This window comes from Panulirus ornatus, chromosome 38 (genome assembly GCF_036320965.1).
Source record: "Panulirus ornatus isolate Po-2019 chromosome 38, ASM3632096v1, whole genome shotgun sequence".
In the NCBI taxonomy this organism is placed as follows: Eukaryota; Metazoa; Arthropoda; class Malacostraca; order Decapoda; family Palinuridae; genus Panulirus; species Panulirus ornatus.
Window position 1 is genome coordinate 3811999 of NC_092261.1, and position 19754 is coordinate 3831752.

The window sequence follows — 19754 nt, forward strand, 5'->3', positions numbered from 1 at the left end:
AACCTTGGCTCTTGCTGCCACGGGAGATAGATGAGCGTTGGCCAACGACACTCCATTTTATACTCAACATTTATTCGAACCAGCGAGGGAAAAAAGACCACGATAATGTTAAATGAAGAAATTTATCGAGTATTGGTGCAAATACTTGGTTTTTAAAAATCGTTTATTGAGTGTGGCTCGCTATAAACTGATGCCGGCGCTGAGAATGAATACATTTAGCGGGCGTAAAGACCATTCTTGTGACGTTTATTATTGACATTAAGTTGGGTGTTGTTTTGTACCAGGGCTGAGATGTTGGGCCCTCCAGTTCAGCGGGCGTGGCGGGAAGCCTAGCATTTATTATGTGTTATGATGTGGGTCGTCTAGTGAGGAGGGAAGCCTCTGCTTTTCATTGTTATTCCCTGGACTGGCTAATGAGGCGGGAATCCTACCACTTGTAATGATGTAAGGCGAGAGGCCCAACTGCTGCTATCGGAATCATGATGACCGGGGCCCAGTGGAGCGGGAAGCTGCTTCTGTTAATGGTGTTCATGATTTTGGGTCTTCCAGTTAGGTGGGAAGCCTAGTACTTGTTGATACTTTAATTAAGGTTCGTCTAGTGAGGCAGGAAGCCTGGCTTAGTTAAGAGGGAGGGCGCAGCAAGATTGCCATGCGATCGTCTGCACTCTGGATGTCTTCTGCTGTACAAACCACGACATACAGAAGCAGTGTCCAAGCTCGTCATCATTCTGTATATTCGACCAGACCGTAACCGAGGAGAAATGATTATGGCGACGACCTACTCTTAACGATTCGGAATACCTGACGACTTGTGGAGTGGCCTGTCAGGTAATAGGTGGGACTTATGAAAGTAAGGGATCCCCTGTATCACTACACCTCGTCATCATTAAGGAATTCCATACCTTGGTTCCCTCTACCCTGTGTTCCTTCATAACTCTCAGCGGCAACACAGAAAGGACGTTGTTGCACTGTCTCTTGGAAACGTTAGATGTACAGTTCTGCTGCTGCAGCCGTGCTAGTAAGAGTGAGTCATTGCTGCAGACAAATGGTACATTAAGAGCGGCCATACTTGAGATGTTAACAACACCAATTAGAAAGGGAGGCAGCGGGAGATAGGGATCAGTGTGGTCAGGCGCTCTCCCTACCCCTACACTCTCCTTCTGATGACCACTTCTACCCAGCACTCAAATACACTGCTCCACCACGTCGTTTCATGCTGTAAACGCCACTTTCTCTTTCGTGTTTGCTGGTATACAAATCTATTAATTCGCATCATTCTTATGATCATTTCTTGCCCAAGTCATCCATCTCCCCATTTGCCATTAGCTTCTCACGCAGATTTGCCGCCTTACTCGCGATATACAACTTTCTCCGTGTTCTCTGGCGGACCTTCCTCCATCTTGGGCCAACCCGCCCTCGACTCTTTGCCCAGCCCCTTCCTCCGCTGGTGAGCGCCTGCTCCCTTCACCCAGTGCTTCCAGACCTGATCTACCGCTCCGAGTCGTCCTCCCATCTTCCGCCTCCCTTTTCGTTCCTTTAAAAAAGTTTCCGATCTTTCTTCGTACCATGTTGAAATCGTCTTCTTGCTGTGAGTCCACTTTTATAAATTCTCGCTCGCTTCGTGTAATCCTCAGGACTATACACACACAGTGCTCGTTGCCTCCCTCAACACTCGTGGTGTACTTCGGGCGAGCTAGCTCGCTGCCCCGTGCATGCATGCGTGTCCGTCTCCAAGCAGCCACATGCAGTTCCTGGTACCCGCGCCTTGCTAACTGTACGGCACCAAGCTCGAAGTTCCTCAAGCCCCCTCGCTGCTTCCACACACACTGTACTCTGTGACCCGTCTCGCTCCTGGGAACCTACCTCTCTCTACCGCTGCCAGCGGGACGACCTGCCCAACGCACTGGTACTCCAGGAACCTTCCTTGCCTGCTACTTTGATTCCCATTGGTATCTAGGAAACCCACCCTGCCTGCATTGCACGCTGACGGTGCCAAGGGAACCCTCCCTGCCAGCACTGCTCAGTGGTACTGATGGAAAAAACACAGTTTAAGGCCCGTCCTCCACCTGATCCACAAGGCACTGCTGCCATCCACCTGGTTCACAAGGCACTCCTACCCTCCACCATGTCCATAAGGCACTTCACCTTCCCCTGATCCGGCCATCGCCCCCCTCCCCTTACAACCAACCCTACTCCCCCCCACCCAGATCTGAGCGACCACTGTGATAAGTTACTTTTTATAACAAGGGGTGTCGAAAGTCCTGAGTGTGTAATATGGGGTTAGCAGTAATATGATGGAGCGGCCGCGTCTCCCTGAGCAGTGGCCGTGGATATGGGCGGGGTGAGGCGTGTGACCGCTGTTTGTGTGTTACGGGGAGAGAGTTCTACACCCGTGTTTCCCTGTCTCTTAAACCCGTACATGTGTACCATGTCTTGAATCTATGTGGACACACAAACACGCTCACCAGCTTCAGCCAGGTACCCATAGACATCAGTCATCCTCGAGGAAAAGGATGAGCTCGTGGGTTGGCTGTGGGTCGACTGCCGCGTCCCAGATTCGAACTCGGGCGGGCCCATGCGTGAAACCATGAACCCCTCCCGAAATTCAGCTCCTCCTTGAACGATTGTTACCCACAGCCCTCTACCTGCTTAGGACATTACCATTACACATCGTACTCACAGAATTATCTCATACTGGCGACAGAACGAGCTGCTTCGGAGTAGATTAAGGCCTGGCCGAAGCCACTTGGTGACACAAGACGATTAGAACGTTTCCGATTCTTGAAGAGGAACCTGTTCTTATCTGGCGACGAGGCAACTACAGCGCCTGCTGGAGGGACGTTAGATAATGGTGTGGATGGGCTTCGGGCATCAGGTTAGTCTGGGTTAAATGTCCAGCCAGCGTGGGCGGTCGACGATAGGTGGTGTGTGTGTGTGTGTGTGTGTGTGTGTGTGGCTATAGGCTGTGTCTGTCTGTCTGTCTGTGTTGTACATTGGCCACAACATTGCCTTGGTTTTACTGGGAGTCATCCAGCGTTGCCCATCCTCGCCTTAGGGTATGGAACGTCACCCCAGCCCGGGGGAAGCGACTCTGCGAGTGAGTGCTTCCCCGCAATCCATTTTCTAATTTACTTTTAGTGGCGGTATCAGCCCGGGCGCACGAGGGCTATTAGCCTTAATGGCCCTTTTAATGACCCGAGCAACACTCGTTAAGATAGTATATATTGTTATATTGTTGTTGTCGTTGCTTTACCCTCGCCGCTGGTAATGATGGTGTGGAGTGTGTGTCCAGCAACGCCTCAGTCAAACACACGTCCGGGCCTGATCCACGATGGAACAGACTCACTCAACCACGAGCTTGCCCTTCCTCGCCTCTCCGTCTACGTGGACAAAAATGTTTATTGTTTTCTGTGATTTGACGTCTTCCTTCACCCCCAAGCAGCGTGACGAAGGGCGCTGAGGGAGGTCTCTGCTTGAGGACGCCCCTTAGCCTCCTCAAGCACAACACGTTTATCAAATCGCAATTCTCGTAGAGCTTGGAATTAAGACTGATGCTCTTCATTAAGCGATACTTCCACAGAGCAGCTCTGTTAGTCCAGGGGGCTGGCCAAGTGGATGACTCCACAGCCTGACGAAGATTAAATCTGCTAAGGTCTTTTTGCCGCATCTGTTTTTGTTGCTTGATTTGATGTCGCTTTCGAATGCATCCTCTGTGAATCAGCTGAGGGACGAGTGTGAATGTGGCGTGAAAGTTTTGCTCTGGTGTCTAGATTAGATTTGTTTCCAGGATGGATCGACCGCCGCGGAAGAGTTTACAAGATATCATTATCGTTGACAACTTTTCCCGCCTTGCACATAACACGCTCGACAACACGTAACTCACTCGACTCGTTATTCTTAACTAAATGCGTATTTACTGCAGTGGACGCTACTGCGCCCTAGTCGCATCTGATGGCAAGAATCCCGTCGTATGTATGCTCCTAAGTACTTGTCCTCCTGCAGATAACCCTCTTCACAGAGCATCGAGTCGTCTGTTATCTATATATATCCCTTGCGATCCCGTTCACACCGTGAAGTTGTTACTCATTTTGCTCCTCAAGGGTGGAGTTCTGTCGTGAACTGACTGGAACTGTTCGAATGTGCTTTTACCACTTGCCCCCACCGTACCACCTGCTCTTCAGCTGTTCACATATACTCGCGAAAGGTCGTCATCTCGGCTTATCACCCTCTTAGTCGTACTCTCAACCACACCTGCTCGATGGTGGAAGCCATGGTTCAGTATCTGATTCATGGGTCGTTTGTTAGAAAAAATGAGGCAGTACACAAAAAGTAACACTAGTAAGATATATGTACAGTGAATACAAATATACCAAGTGTCAGGCGAAGGTGAGAGGACATAATGGTACGTATGTGTTATTGGATTTGAGAATTATTAAGCCAGAACCCATTATCATGCGTCACAACACACAAAGTATCATAATTATCTCCCGGTACATACTGGGGCAACCATAACTGCTCTGTTATCACTAATGTCTCTTGATTTAACAACCATTATATATATTCACCTGTTACTTCTTTATCTATTTAACCATGTCTTACATCCTCTAGTTACAAATAGATCGTCTTTCCCTTACCTGTCGCTGTAGTACTGTTCAAACGAGGTTTCGTCATCATGCACAAGAAAAACATTGGTATGAGGGCCGAGTGAGACACTCTGGGGGGAAAGGACTTTCTCTGGTGGAACGTGTGGCAGCTCAGCTTTCCAGAGTACCTCTTGCATGCCTGGGTCTTGACTCAGGACCGCGTCACCACTACCTCTATTCTAAACAAGGGAGACGTATTACACGAAGATGGTACAGAAACGGGTCCATCCTTTCGTTTTCTAAGGTGCAGTTGGCGACAGAGAAACCGGAGAGATTTTGAAGAGGTCGTCAGTGTATATTGTGCTTCCAGACGACAAGTAAAACTGGTTATTCTGTAAGCACCAATAATTGCAATGTGTTGTTGCACCTCAGGCAGCCGTGTTGCTGCCAGAGCTGGATTCTCTACATACCAGTTTCGTCAATAAAATATAATTCTGATTCAATTAGCTCCTGAATGTGAGGGTGAAAGTGCTTCCAGGCAATTGCTGGGTCATGAGTCAGGTTGTTTTCAGGGAGCTGTAGGGCCATGAGTCCAAGCGTTTTCAGGCAGTTGCTAAGCCATGGGACACAGTGTTTCCGTGCAGTTACTGGACCGTGAGTCAGAGTGTTTCCAGGTTCAAGGCGTTAGGCATGTCCATCGCCCATTACTGATTAGACCAGAGTCTTGCCTCAGGAGGTGCCTCTGCCGGTGCCAGACAAGGATGATGATGGATGTGTCCAACCATCGTGGCAACTGACTATGTGTTGTCGAGGTTCTTGGGACGATTCATCCCGATGAAGCGCGTGAGTTGTGGAATATGTCTCGCCCTCCGAAGCCGGTCATGTACCTCACTTAATCCTTCCTTAAGGAGTCATGTCTGACCACTGCCTTCAACTCCTGACGTCAATCCTAGCCATAAACGTCAGGGAATAGGGAGGCAGGTGACAAGACCAGAGACTGTAAGTAACATACGGAAGCCACTAAGGTAAGAAGAGTTAAACTCCTTCTCATTCATGATACCTGGGATCAGACTAAAGTCTACAGTCGACGTATAGAAAAGGTTGAGGTCTGGATCTTGTGGTGGCTTCGAGAGCCGAGCGCTCTTGTGTCTGCCATCTTGTAGTCGCCCGCCTCAGAGGTCAGAAGTTGCTCATGAACTTTGGAGACGCAGGTCAGAGCAATGAGGAGGAACCTTGAATTTGTAAGCAGGCAGGAGAAGACGGAGGAAATGGTGCAAGTCATGAAGCTACAGAAGGGGAAGGAGAGTCGTATTTTATCATACATGTAACGAGTTGAGTCTGCGGGTAATGCACCTTGTACTTATACCTAACAAACTGTTGGTGTAAATCATGACAGTCGTTGGGTTTCCAGGAAGCTTCTGTTCTGTTTGCTTTACCTTTCCCAAACAGCGAAACATTATGCTGAGTTACGTATCCAATGACGCTCTTTTGGTGATCATGAGATAAAAGATGATTCACAGACAATCTTGCAACCTCATTCATTCCTTGTAAAAGATAGAGAATAACAGCTTTATTTTTGCGTTTTAAGTCGTCCAGACCGATCCTAACTGAGCACATAAGGTCAGTGATCACTGCTAGGTAATTCAAATGTCGTTGATGAGAAAGAAAACTGGAACAGAATTAGTCGTGAGGAAATCATGTATGGGGGGATCTGACGATTCTGTTGATAAATCGTGCCCCAGTATTTTAGCTGGATTTTATAAGAACTAGGACATCAAAAAGATAAAGTACATTCGCAGGACACAGAGACCATATTTTTGAGTCGGTTTCTTTAGCTACGTCATAGATAACACATAACCCCTCACTGTGGGAACGTTCATACTGAAATTAACTCTAAAGTCAGGTCGTTGAACCTAGTGTCGAGACGACGGACGCTGTGGTCAGCTGCTGGGGGCTACCTGGGCTGGCTGCTAGCGTGCAGGCTCTTCATTGTACAGTTCTTACATTACTTGTGGTTTGCGTCGCATTAGTATTTGCTGTAGAGACGGTGAGTAGGTTTGCTGTGTATGTTGAGAGGTTCACTTGATTATCTGTTGTATCATTAGTGTCTGTGGATTATCCATTGCTTGGGGTCCGGTTCACAGGGGATAAGGTAGCCACACACACACACACACACACACACACACACACACACACACACACACACACACACACACACACACACACACACACTATGCCCGTCAACGTCAGACACAGAACGAACTCCAGCGCACATGATAGAACTGATGGTTCCTTTGGCATCCCTTACTTGCAGTACCTCATACAGAAAACCGCAAATCTTTGCCACATCAATTATCTATTCTTTCTTAAAACCCCGCTGGGAAGGCCCCCCTTTTAAAAAACCCCCCAAGCTTTTTTGGGTTTTTTTAAAAAAAAAACCCAAAGGGGGTTTTTTTTTTAATTTGGGTTTTTTTTTTTTTAAAAACCCCCCAATTTGGTAATTTTTTTTTTTGCCCCGGCTTTTTGCGGTTGGGGGGGAACTTTTCTTTTCTTAAATTAAAATGTGGAAAAAAAAAAAAAAAATTTTTTTCCCCGAATTCCCCCAAAAACCCCCCGGGGGGTTTTGGGCGGGGTTTATTCCCCCAACCAACCACCAACCCATCAAAAGGGGGTGGGTTTTAAACCTTTAAAAAACCATCCGTCCCCAACACGGGGGGGGCATAATACGCCCACCTGAGCGCTCCACCAGCATCCACCATGATCAAGAACAGGAGTCCCGGGAAAGCGTCTCAATTATCGTACATTATGATGTTCACCTGACCAAATACAGAGACGGTGCCTCACACGGGTGCTCCTGCTGCTTCTCAGGACGGGGGCCGGGGCGCCCCTTCCTTCCCTCCCGTCTCCCACTCCTCCCCAGCCACTACCTCACCACCCCCACTGCCGGCTCCTAACTCAGCCGCGGTCATCTCCGTGGCCGTTAACGTCAGCTGCGGTGGTGAGTGTTTCCTCAGCTGCCTTTGATCTCAGTGACAGACTCATTATTATCATTCGCTAGCCACAGCGTCTGTCACCACAGCGACGGCCACTTCAGCAACTGTTACCACAACAACGGTCACCTCAGCAACTATTACCACAACAACGTTCACCTCACCAGAATCCGTGACGTCTTCAGTACCAATTGTTGCCTCATCAGGAGACAACAACAGCTCTAACTCAGCACTGAACTGGTCACCTCAGGTTACCCCAGCACTTGTTTACCACAGTAGTGGTTACCTCATCTGGAGTATGCCAGCTGTGCATACCTGTTTGGAGGTGGACCTCATCTTGGCGTCAGCCACCCAGACACTCACACATGCAGGTTGATCTCTCCTCCACAGAAATGTGACACACAACTTGCGAATCAACACTTCCATCACTTATCAATTAGCAGTGGAACTAACACTTCCCCACGTAACTACACAAAACATCACTTAAAAGCAGATTAAGAAAAATAGGCCTTGGGTATTTGAACTGCAGATCATATCTCTGGCGACTGCGGTACAGATGCGAGAAGAATGCGTCGCTTCCCTTTGATATTAATGCTAATGACATATGCTAATGACATATGCTAATCACGTATGCTAAAGGAAAACAAAGAATCTAAAGATAACACGTCTTCGTCCGCGCCGGGATGGGTAGCACTGCCAGCTTTGGGTCAATGTGTAAAGATCTGATCTGCAAATCCACTCCACATTTCCTTAAGAGGTTTTATTATCGTCTGCACATTTCCGCTCAGCTGGCTTATATGGCCGGGCTAATGGCTCTCGGATATCTACATCGCCAAGCTCTTGTTAGCAGGTATTTATGGTATACCCCATTTGGTAATGTAGCCAGGCATTTTGCGTGTAGAACATCTGCTTATTAATGTGGACAGTTAAATCTCTGATCCCCCAACTGTGGGATGCGTATTCCACCACCACCACCACCACCAGGAGACGGACTCACTCGCCCTTAACCAGAGAGATGAAGAGATTGATATGATCACAAGTTGGAGAGATATCTGTATAGATGGAATTCTCGTCATCGGGAGGAACCATTTCCTTTTTGTACCGTACCTTGAGGCTAGTCTGCCTCTCACACCAGCTATGTAGTGTACGGCTGACGGATGACTGACCCAGCTCGTCACATCCTCTCGCTGGGCTGTGGACAACCGAGATGATGAATCAGGAGTGTGTCTGTTATTGATTTCCCTGATGTGAACTTTACCTGATGTGAACTCTCTCTCTCTCTCTCTCTCTCTCTCTCTCTCTCTCTCTCTCTCTCTCTCTCTCTCTCTCTCTCTCTCTCTCTCTCTCCGTGATGCCTTGCGAACACGTGTCTATGGACACCAGAGAGCCTAGAAACACCCGTGTGGACAACAGAAAAAACCGGGGACACCAGAGAACCCGGGGACACCCGTGTGGACACCAGAGAACCCGGGGACACCCGTGTGGACACCAGAGAACCCGGGGACACCCATGTGGACACCAGAGAACCCGGGGACATCCGTGTGGACACCAGAGAACCCGGGGACACCCGTGTGGACACCAGAGAACCCGGGGACACCCGTGTGGATACCAGAGAACCCGGAGACATCCGTGTGGGCACCAGAGAACCCGGGAACACCCGTGTGGACACCAGAGAACCCGGGGACATCCGTGTGGGCACCAGAGAACCCGGGGACATCCGTGTGGACAGCAGAGAACCCGGAGACACCCGTGTGAAAGCCAATTAAAAAGTAACTTAGTTCTTTATACACCCGCTTGTTTACCTTTCAGGGGCTCAAGGAGCGTAAGCAGGGTAATGTGGGCTCCTTGAAGGCCGAGCAGGGTCTTGAATGACGCCGTACCCCTTTCCCCGTCCGCTGTCGATGATGCAGCCCCGCCGAAGGCGACATCTTGCTCGTTGTGATACCACTTGCAGGCGGAATCTACTAACACTGCGTCTAGTTGTCTAAAGCGAAGGCATCTGAGGTAGATTGGGAGTCGCCTTTTCCCCACGTCGCATTCATCTTTTAATTATCTTGACCTTTTATTTTTTCCCCCTCGCCAGTGATCAAAGTGTTGCCAGACAAGGTGAGAATGTTTGCGAAATGTTCCTCCGTCCATATTCTGTTGTGTTAAGGGCTGGTGCAGTCTCTAGGCAAGATCTCCCATGTTACTCCCAGGGGCGTGTGGTCGTGCCACCTATCCTAACCTGAGGATGGGGAAGGAGGAAGAGGAGAGATGTAGCACTCCTCCTCCTCCTCCTCCTCCTCCTCTCTCTCTCTCTCTCTCTCTCTCTCTCTCTCTCTCTCTCTCTCTCTCTCTCTCTCTCTCTCTCTCTCTCTCTCTCTCTCTCTGGCGTGACCCCTTTTGGCCGCAGAGGATCTCGTTCAACAGCAGACCACCACCATCTCCTCCGTTTGCCCCTCCAACTGTCGACGAGTGGCCGGCCAGCCAGCCAGCCAGCCAGTCAGCTGTCGAGGCTGGTGCCACACTCATCATACTACCCCCCCCCCCCCCCCCCTTCCCCCCACGTACCCACACGAGACTGAATACACATAGGCATCACATGCCAAGCCACAGTGACTCTCTCTTCCCATATTGCTCTGAGCTGTCTCGATCATGATGATGGCTGTAATGCCTTTAATCTAACTCGTACCTTCTAAAAAGAGACACCTAACCCGTCGTAGGCTGTTAAAGATATCAAAGATGTTAGTGGGAAAGATTAGATGTATATCCAACGATGGAAGAACACGAAACACTGATGTTTTGGATTGAGTTCGAGGCTGATGTCTGTAAGGACATTCCTGCCTGGTCTTCCCACTGAATGCTAAAGCACCTGGCCCCCTCGCCTGTTGGGTCCTCTTGCTAATTACTGCCACTGACTGCACAAAGAAACAGGTTTTAGAATGCGTTACTGTATTACTGTGAGGCAGAACGTGATTCACCTGTATTCTTGTGAGGTGAGGTGAGGTTCGACTATATACTTCTCAAGCGAAACACGATTCACCCTTTTCTTGAAAAAGTGAGACATCCATAAGATTTGAAAATTAATGAAGGATTAATAATTTGCAATGAATTTCAGGAAAATACATTGATAACTGCATTACGTTTATCTTCAAACACTTTGGAACAAGTTAAAGATCTATCTATCTTGGGCGAGTCCGAACCCGCGTACATCATAGTGACTTATGTAGTTTAGGAAGGTAGGCAGTGGACGGTGATACGTCTGTTAGGGAAGCACATCTCCTGCTTCAGTACCAAATATTTGAATGAATCAGTTCCGAAATGTTGCCCAAAAATGGTTAGCAGCTGATGAAAAAAAGTAGCATATCAACTTTATGAGAAGTACAGCATATATTTGACGGATATTGCTCCAGCGAGAACAGTTTATTGGTTTTTGTAACAAATCAGAGTATATGGAAACATGAATGATATAAGACTTTGTGAACAGTTCGTTTTTTAAATGCTCCGAATCAGTGGATCATTTCAAGTTCGAGATGAAGACATAATCGAAAGTGGAGTGGCTGAGCTCGGAACATACGAATTGTGTGAATAAGAACGTCGACCAACTTGCTTCCGAGGAACAGTAGAACATCTTGGCGAGACCCCTGGACTCGTAGGTCCGCATCATCGGAAGAAACCACAGGGACGTGAGGCAGACCCTGGCGGTAGCAGCACAGCTGTTAATGATACCCTGGTTACGACGAGAGGGGTGCCTGCAGCCACACCACATGACGCAACTGTCCATGGAAAATTCTGACGGACAAGCCAACTATTGGCTCTATACTGCGGAAGAAATGAAGCGAGTGGTTCATGATGGAGGCGATGGTGGTGAGGGTAACTGTGGGGATTGTGGGAGGCGTGGGGGAGGGTGCTGCACCAGATGGCCTTACAGGGAAAGTAACACAAGCGACATGAATGTACAGTCTGCTGACCTGAGGGAGTGTCAAATGATGCCACCGCTCAGGATCGCATACCCGCCTCTGCCACTGTTGTGCACCTGACCTACCGTTATGACTGTTGTGCACCTTACCTACCGTTATGACTGTTGTACACCTGACCTACCGTTATGACTGTTGTGCACCTGACCTACCGTTATGACTGTTGTACACCTTACCTACCGTTATGACTGTTGTACACCTTACCTACCGTTATGACTGTTGTGCACCTGACCTACCGTTATGACTGTTGTGCACCTGACCTACTGTTATGACTGTTGTGCACCTGACCTACTGTTATGACTGTTGTGCACCTGACCTACCGTTATGACTGTTGTGCACCTGACCTACCGTTATGACTGTTGTGCACCTTATCCCCTGTTAAGAAGGGTGGTGCTGATGATTCCAAGACGTGCCCCACTGTACCAGTTGATGCTCGTTGCTGATCAGTCTGTCTGTCTGTCTGTCTGTCTGAATGTCTCTGTCGTTACCGCGGCTACGAAGACCCCGAAGAGGATTAGGCTCACGTCGATGTGAAAAAGAAAATCGAATTATGCTTTTTCGTCCTCGACAGAATTATGTGATACTAGATGATTGCAGGATCTGTCCAATCATGATTAAAAAATCACTGGTAAAGTCTGTGCTTCCTCTCAGAGAAGATCATTCTTAATCTTTGAGTCTTTCTTTGTCAGGTTCATTTTCTGTGCGACTATTTTTAGTTTTGTTGGTCTTCTCTGTATACGTTCTAGCCTCCCTTCGTCTTAGAACAGCTCTAGTGATCGGAACTGAACCACGTAGTCTAAGTGAGGTCCTCCGAGGACGTTATAGAGTATTGTATCTCCTGCTTTAGAGGAAATTATTCTGCTCATGAAACCCAGTAGTTTCCTGACTTTGTTATGTGCAGATTTGCATTTGTATAATCCTGATGTATATTTTTCTCACCAGAAGACATCACTATACACACTCATCTTCATCTAAAATGTCACTGACCCCCTAACAATATGTGCAAATACCTTTTGAATCCTTTGGTTGTCACTTTTTGATTCTAAACATGTTTCACAGGCGAATATTTAGGATGCTACTGCTGAGTCCTCGTCTGCCAGGTCACTGACACAGATAACGATAAGTGTGGGTCTCAGGACTGATCCTTGTGGCACCCCGATGGTCACGCTAAGTCAGTCGGGAGTTTCCCCATTTAACCCGACACTTTGTTTCCAATCTGAGGGCCAGTCCGCTGCCCGCATACCACAACACATTTTCTATGTCGTGGGTTTTTAATTTTACGTAAGAGTCTTTTATGAGGTACTTTGTCGAAAGCCTTTTTGGGGGGAGGTCAGGTGGGCGGTGCGGGTAATGGGGAGGGTGGGCCGGGGAGGGACGATAGGGGGGGTGTGATGGTGATGGGGTGGGCTAGGGATACCGGTAGGGGGTATGAGGGTGAGGAGGTGGGTTAAGGAGGCAGGGTGGGCGGGCCAGGGAGGCTAGTGGGTCCAGCCAGCGACGGCGGGGACGGGGCGGGCCAGTGTTGCCCTGGCCTGTGAGGCGATCACTTCCGCGCTACACCTCGCTGCCCTGCCTCAGGTCAGTCACAGCCCGCCACACCACACCTCACCCACATCTCCACCACCTCACCCATCACCACCCACACTGTCATCCACCTCCATCATGTGGGTGGGGTGGGACACCATCCTCCTCGTCACCCACGCCCACAGTGGCACACCACAGTGCCTCCAAAAACCAAACCCATAGCCTGAGCACCGTGCCCGCGCGCGCGCGCCAGGATGCCTCTACAACCTTGCCGAATCCAAATCTCCATCACCCCAGACCCCAACATTACTCTCCGAGACCTGTTCCCTCCAACCTCTCGCCTCCAACCATTACATTCCCTCCGACAATACCCACACCACATGAGTGTTCTGTGTTCCAATCTGGCGTAACGAGTCGTCTTGGAAATGGAAGCAAAGTTTGGGAACCCGAGTGCGATGAGGAATTGCATTTCATAAGAAGAATATTAGAAAAGTATGGCTAGTGTGATCCCATTCTCCAGTTACCCTTCCCAGGCGCTGCACGATCTTTGCCTTGGAGTGCCACTTCATGTGGGGGACAGTGTGCCTCACTCCGCCGTAACATGTGTGAGGCAACTCCGCCAGCATCGCCGATGACGCTGGAGGACTGAACGTGGTGATCGGTAGCGGCAGTGCCTCCTGGTGTCACCCTAGGTTCCTCCTGGACCTCTCGTTGATCGCAGTGCCGGCAGCTTTGGTTCAGTCCTATATCCCTCCCTACTAGTCACTACTGGTGCTTGATTAGTCTCAATGGCACTGTTGGACGATATGGTCAGTGCCACTTTACGTCACCCCCGGAACCTGCAGTAGGCAAAGTGACATCACAGATCAGGGCTGGCATCTTGTGCCATCACAGGAGGTAACTAAGTCACAGACCACCAGGTCTTCTTGTTATCTGGCTGTCCCACGTCCTGCCATTGGCATATAGGATAGTCATTGCCGGTATAGGTCAGTATTGGCACCTGTGAAAACCATAGTGGTACCGACGGTCAGTATTGGCACCTGGCAGAGTTAGTGCCACCCTGGGTCAGTTATGGCGCTAGGGATATTCATAGTGCCACTGCAGGGAAATGCTGGTACCTGGGATAGTCGTAGTGCCACCACAGATCAGTGCCGGCACATAATAAGTGCAGTGCCACAATAGGGTGGTCCTCGTAGCTAGGTTAGTCACAGTGGCAATGAAGGTCTATCCTGACACCAATTTTGGTCAGTGCCACTTTAAATCACTGCCGGCAGTTGGCCTGGTCAGCGTCTATGTAGGTCAGCAGTAGCTCACACGGTAGCCAGGGTGCCACTGGAGGCTAGTATTGGTACACAGACCAATCACAGTGCCATTTTGGATCAGTGTCGGCCTCTGGTACAGCGAGAGGCCCACTGAGGGGCTGTTGTAGACACAGTGTATGATTTGTGCCACTGGGACGGTGTCGATAGCCAAGAAGATGAACACTTACGGCTATTTTTGTGCTTCCATCTTTTCCTTAAGCTAAAATCCGTACACGACCGTTGTAGAAACTGAACCAGACAGAAGGGAAAGTAAGAATTTGGTAACAGGATGAGTAGATTTCATAGACGAAATGATCCGACCTCAGGTTTTCAGTCCATATGAAGCCAATGTCCTCTATCCTGACTCTACTGGACAGCCGATGGTGGCACTCCTCTGCAGGCCGTGGTGGGAGGTAGTGCCAGGCTCAGGGTGCCAACATCTGCTATCGTCTTGCCGTCAGAATTCGCCTGACAGACAGACGGTCTCTGCGTCGTAATTTCCGGTCCCATCATTCCGTATTTTCGTAATGGGTTCGTGTCTCTCAGAGGAACCAGTTTGATTCCTCATACACTGTGCACCAACCTTCTTGTACAGTGCCGCTTTGACTTACCTTACGTCCTACTAACCAGTGGACAGTATTACTGAAGGTGTTTTCTACGCCGCCATTACAGGAAAAAACTGTCTCTGCTGAAGTTTGATTCAGTGCCACCTAAACAGCCGATTGTTACGAGTGAAACTGCCGTGTAGACGCTCACGTGTCGTCCTAAACAGTCATCCACACTACCCCTATAAGTTAATCTCTGAGACGTCCAATGCTTTAAACAGCCTCACGTTTTAAACCCAACAACAAGACGTACTGCCAGCGTTCCTCGGGTGAACTGCTCTTCAAAGCTTTCACAAAGATTAAACAAACTCAATTCGGAGGAGCAGACGGCAATTTAGACAATCGAATATTACTTTAAAAAGTCCATCCTAGTAATATAGACATTTTTGTTACGCTGTTTATATTAGTTCAAAAAGTGTAGCTGTGGCGCAAAATTTCTTCTTTTCTCTATATGGATTATTCAGTCTTCGATAATCATCATATTATTGTTTCATGCTACTACACGCCAGAGTTGCTCTCCTAAATTTCAGCTAGATAGCTCGGTCTGAGGAGTATGTGAACTTACATAAAGTGACGATGGTCAGGAGGTATGTGTATTTTGGTTTTCAGAAGTGGAAATAGAAAAATGAGCCGAGCAAGGGGTGGTCATCCTCCTCGGAGGCTCGGGCTGGGACGTCTGAATGTGCGTGGATGTAACCAGGATGAGCAGAACAAAGGTATGTTTAGGGAGAGAGGAACCTGGATGTTCTGGCTCTGAGTAAAGCTAAGCTCAAGGGGAAGGGGGAAGAATGATTCGGGAATGTCTGAGGAGTAAAATCAGGGATTAGGGTGAGGGTGAGAATAAAGTAAGGGATGGCATTTCTGCTAACGAAGGAGTTGTGGGAATGTGTGAGAAAGTGTAAGAAAGCGTGGTCCAGACTGATGTGAGTTATAGATTAAGTGGATTATTGAAAGTGGAGGGACCTTAGTGCTTATGCACCTGGTGGTGAAAGGAGTGAGGAAGAGAGGCGAGTGTTTCGGAAGGAGTTGAGTGAGTGCGTCTGCAGATATGATGCGAGGGATCGAGGGTATCAGTGATGGGTGACGAGAATGCAAGAGTGCGTGAAGTGGCAGGTTGAGGTGAGCTTCACACCCCGAGATGCGGTGGAGTCTACTCTCCGAGGTGAGGTGGGCTTCGAACCCTACCCACCCACCCACACACACACACACACACACACACACACGCACCTACCGCACTGCCTTCTTACGGGACCTTCTGCGTGTTAGCCACAGGGTGGACTACACCACAGTTCCTGGCCTACCATGTAACAGGCGATCTCTCGCGCTCTCTCCATCACGCACACGCACACGGACCACGTCAATCCCAGGACCTGGTTCACATACGGAATGACACACACACACACACACACACACACACACACACACACACACATTTCAAGGATAATAAAAAAGAAGGAATGGACGCATATCGGAGCTGTCTTTTCGAACTGGGTTGGAACGCCGGGGACGGGCCCCGCGGGGCTGGGTTCTGGGTCTGTGTAGATCAGACTTGCCCTTAGCACCGGAGTGATACATGACCATGTTTACGTCAGATGTTAATGTTATAAGGAAGGTGAGGAAAGACCGGGACTCTGGCAGCCTAGAGGGAGAGGCATCGACTCCAGGGCTGATCAGATACGTGTCTGTTGGAGTTCAACCCGACTAAATGCAACGTGATTGAGGGTTTGGCAGGGTTCAGAGCACAGGACTTCACATCGAAAGGACTGTTAAGGAGGCAAATCACCCGTTGATCGTATTCCATAATCGCATTGAAGGACATGGATAAGGCTTTGTTCGCTGGAATTTCTGCATCACATACTGCGGCCGAGACTACAATGTCCCTCAACATCCATCGCCCTATTGGGGAAGGTTCAGCATGGAGGGTAACGAAGATGGTAGATGGAGTAAGGGAGAGAGAGAGAGAGAGAGAGAGAGAGAGAGAGAGAGAGAGAGAGAGAGAGAGAGAGAGAGAGAGAGAGAGAAACGTCGCTTCGACTTTCAAAATTTTCCAGGTAAAACTACTCGTTTGAGAGTTATGTGACATTTGAAACTGGGAGGGAAAGACTTGTGTGTGTGTGTGTGTGTGTGTGTGTGTGTGTGTGTTTGTGTATGTGTGTCTGGGTGTGGGTTTAGGGGCGTTAGGGGCTGGGTGTAGAGTGTGAAAGTGTGCGTGTGGGTGTGTGGGGTCGGGTATCGAGTGGGCGGCTGGTCGTAGAGAATGGAAGTGTTAGGGCTGGATACCTAGTGTGGAGGGCTAGGAGGAAAATGTGTGGGTTAAGTGTAGAGTGTATGGGCTAGGTGTAGAGTGTGAGTTTTGAGTTTAGAGTGTGTTGGAAGATGACAGCTGGATGTAAAGTTTGGAGGGCTGAGTGGAGAGTGTGGGTTGGGTGGGTGTAGAGTGTGTTGGGAGATTGGGGACTCGGCGTCTGGATGTAGAGTGTGTTGGACAGGAAAGAATGGATCGTGTGCTGTGTGCAAACGAGGTATGAGTTAGGGCACGGCAGGTGCACTGTGTGTGTGTGTGTGTGTGTGGAGGCGGGTAAGACCGTAGGCGTGGAAGGCTCGGCCGTTGTGATGATGTCGTTCGACAGCTTAAAGGAGGCGTGTGAGGTGGCCACGGAGCGGGGTCTGTTCCCGTTGGTCACACTCCGTGCATAGTTACTTGAGAAGCTGGGTCATCTAGCTCGGCGGGTCACGATGCGACTGTCATGTTGTCTTGGCCGGAGGTGTGAAGTGTTTGCCCCTGGAGGATGGCCTGTGAGACTCACCCGGAGAGGAGATTTGGTAATGTAGTGCATGGGGGTCTGAGGCCCTCCTGCCCTTGCCTGCCCTTCGTCCTCGCTCTCCGTCTTTCCTGGCAGCTGTGTTGACTGGTTTTGTTTACAGTTTACTTTTGTGTAGGTCGTGTGAGTGTTTACACTCTCCTTGTCATTGGTCATGTGAGTGTTTACAGTACCCTTCGCATTGAAACACAATTTTCTAAGTTTTTTGAGAGCTTTCGTGTCGTATTTCAAGTTGAAATAGAGTTTATTGTTCTTACATGAGCCCGTACATGTAGGAATATTCCGAAAGAATATGAGTGGCGCACCGTCCGCTGGTGAATATGATTTTGTATTCAGGTGAGTTGCGTCGTGTAGAATACTAATCCGCCTGATGCAAGCAGGTAAGAATCATGATTGTATTAGTTAATTGTGAATATTGATAAGCCTCGGTACCCGTTGTAAAGAGGCGGGGGTAAATGCGAGCTAAAAGAACGGTGGGATTGATATCCGTGGCGCAATCCACGAACGGTCCGTGGATCACCGGCATCACGAACCCCACAAGTGAATGAAGGTCTATGATTGCAGTGTCCTGGGGCGGTCATTCTGATGGAAGAACTTGCGATAGCCCAAATTAAAGGTTGAGAACAACCACTTCCATTACGGAGGCAGTGGTCACTCCAGAAGCCTGCAATCACAAACCTTCATTCATTTTCTGAGGTTGTGATGCTGGTGATCCACTCACTTGTTGGGTGAAGGAGACACTGAGAAAAAAATCGAGCTCCCTACAGCAGGAAGGATGAGTGGTCTGCTAACTGGTAGCTGGACACAGGAGGGTCGTGGTTGACGTGGTACTGTGGCGCCGTTTGGAGTGTTTGTGGTTTGTGTTATTATGTTTAGGAGGGAGTTACTGCGGCGTTGTTTGTGGTATGGTTTGAGGAGACGCTGCACCACAGACCGAGTCTACCATGGCACCCGTGTTGCATCCCTGGCAGCCACAACTCTCCAGTCTTCAGTGGAGGTGGAGGGAGAAAGAAAGTTGAGGTAGGGATCCTGAGGGAGAAGCAATATGATTTTGGATTACGAGAAACGACATTGACGTGTGTACTGTTGTAAGACGGAAGGCATGGCAGTTGTATACATTTATTTTTAAATGAACGTACAACAATCAAATTACTGTCAGGAGAAGATGAATTACAGTGACAACAGTGATGTTAGAGATGGAGAGACCTCGAGAGAAATTTTCCTTCATTTTATGAGACCCGATGATCCTTTCCAGCACCATTGCCACACGAGACCCGACGACCCTCTCCGGCACCATTCCCACACGAGACCCGACGATCCTCTCCGGCACCATTCCCACACGAGACCCGACGATCCTTTCCATCACCATTCCCACACGAGACCCGACGATCCTCTCCGGCACCATTCCCACACGGTCCTGGAGTCTCCAGACTACGTTCGGCATGACGATGAAAAAGATGTTGTGTGTCACTGGAGCGACCACATGACGCGTTGAGTGCAGTCTTCACACACGACCTCGTGTCTGTCTTTCAGCCTCACTCCACCTGCCACTATACAGCCAACACGCACACAGGAGACTCATAACTCCATTTACCCGAATTATCTAACGTATTTTATTTACCTTTTCCACTTCCTTTGACTGCTTCATCGATCACAAGTCACCCAAACGCTTTCGTGAAAAAAAAGACTCCCTCCAAACTTGAAGTTCCTCTTCGTTAACAATGATTTACACTGAGGTTGTCCATCTCAAACACGAGAACCGAACCGTAAGTCAATTACCAACTGACGTCCTACATAAACACACACATAAAAGCCCAACTCCCTCACTCGTTCAGCCAACGCAAGAGCATCATCCGCATAAAGTGACTGTGATGAGCATCCAAGTTTCCAGTCTGTTCGTTACTGACAATATAGCAGCCATGCAAGATATTACACAACCCCAGCGCACTTACACACTTGCCCCGCAACAC

At 49.0% G+C, this 19754-nt stretch overlaps 1 protein-coding gene across 5 annotated transcripts in view; it reads left to right on the top strand.

The window, feature by feature from the left end:
• Nucleotides 1–19754, top strand: part of LOC139760810 (venom allergen 5-like) — a 155225-nt gene that overhangs the window by 50949 nt on the left and 84522 nt on the right. Inside the window, exon 1 of one of the 5 annotated variants that reach the window (XM_071684448.1) lies at nucleotides 13021–13110. The exons of 3 other annotated variants lie outside the window; for them this stretch is intronic. The gene's annotated coding sequence lies outside the window, so the exon portion shown is untranslated. Of the gene's footprint in view, nucleotides 1–13020; nucleotides 13111–19754 lie in introns of those variants that run through there. One more of the 5 variants, XM_071684447.1, reaches the window with a different exon arrangement.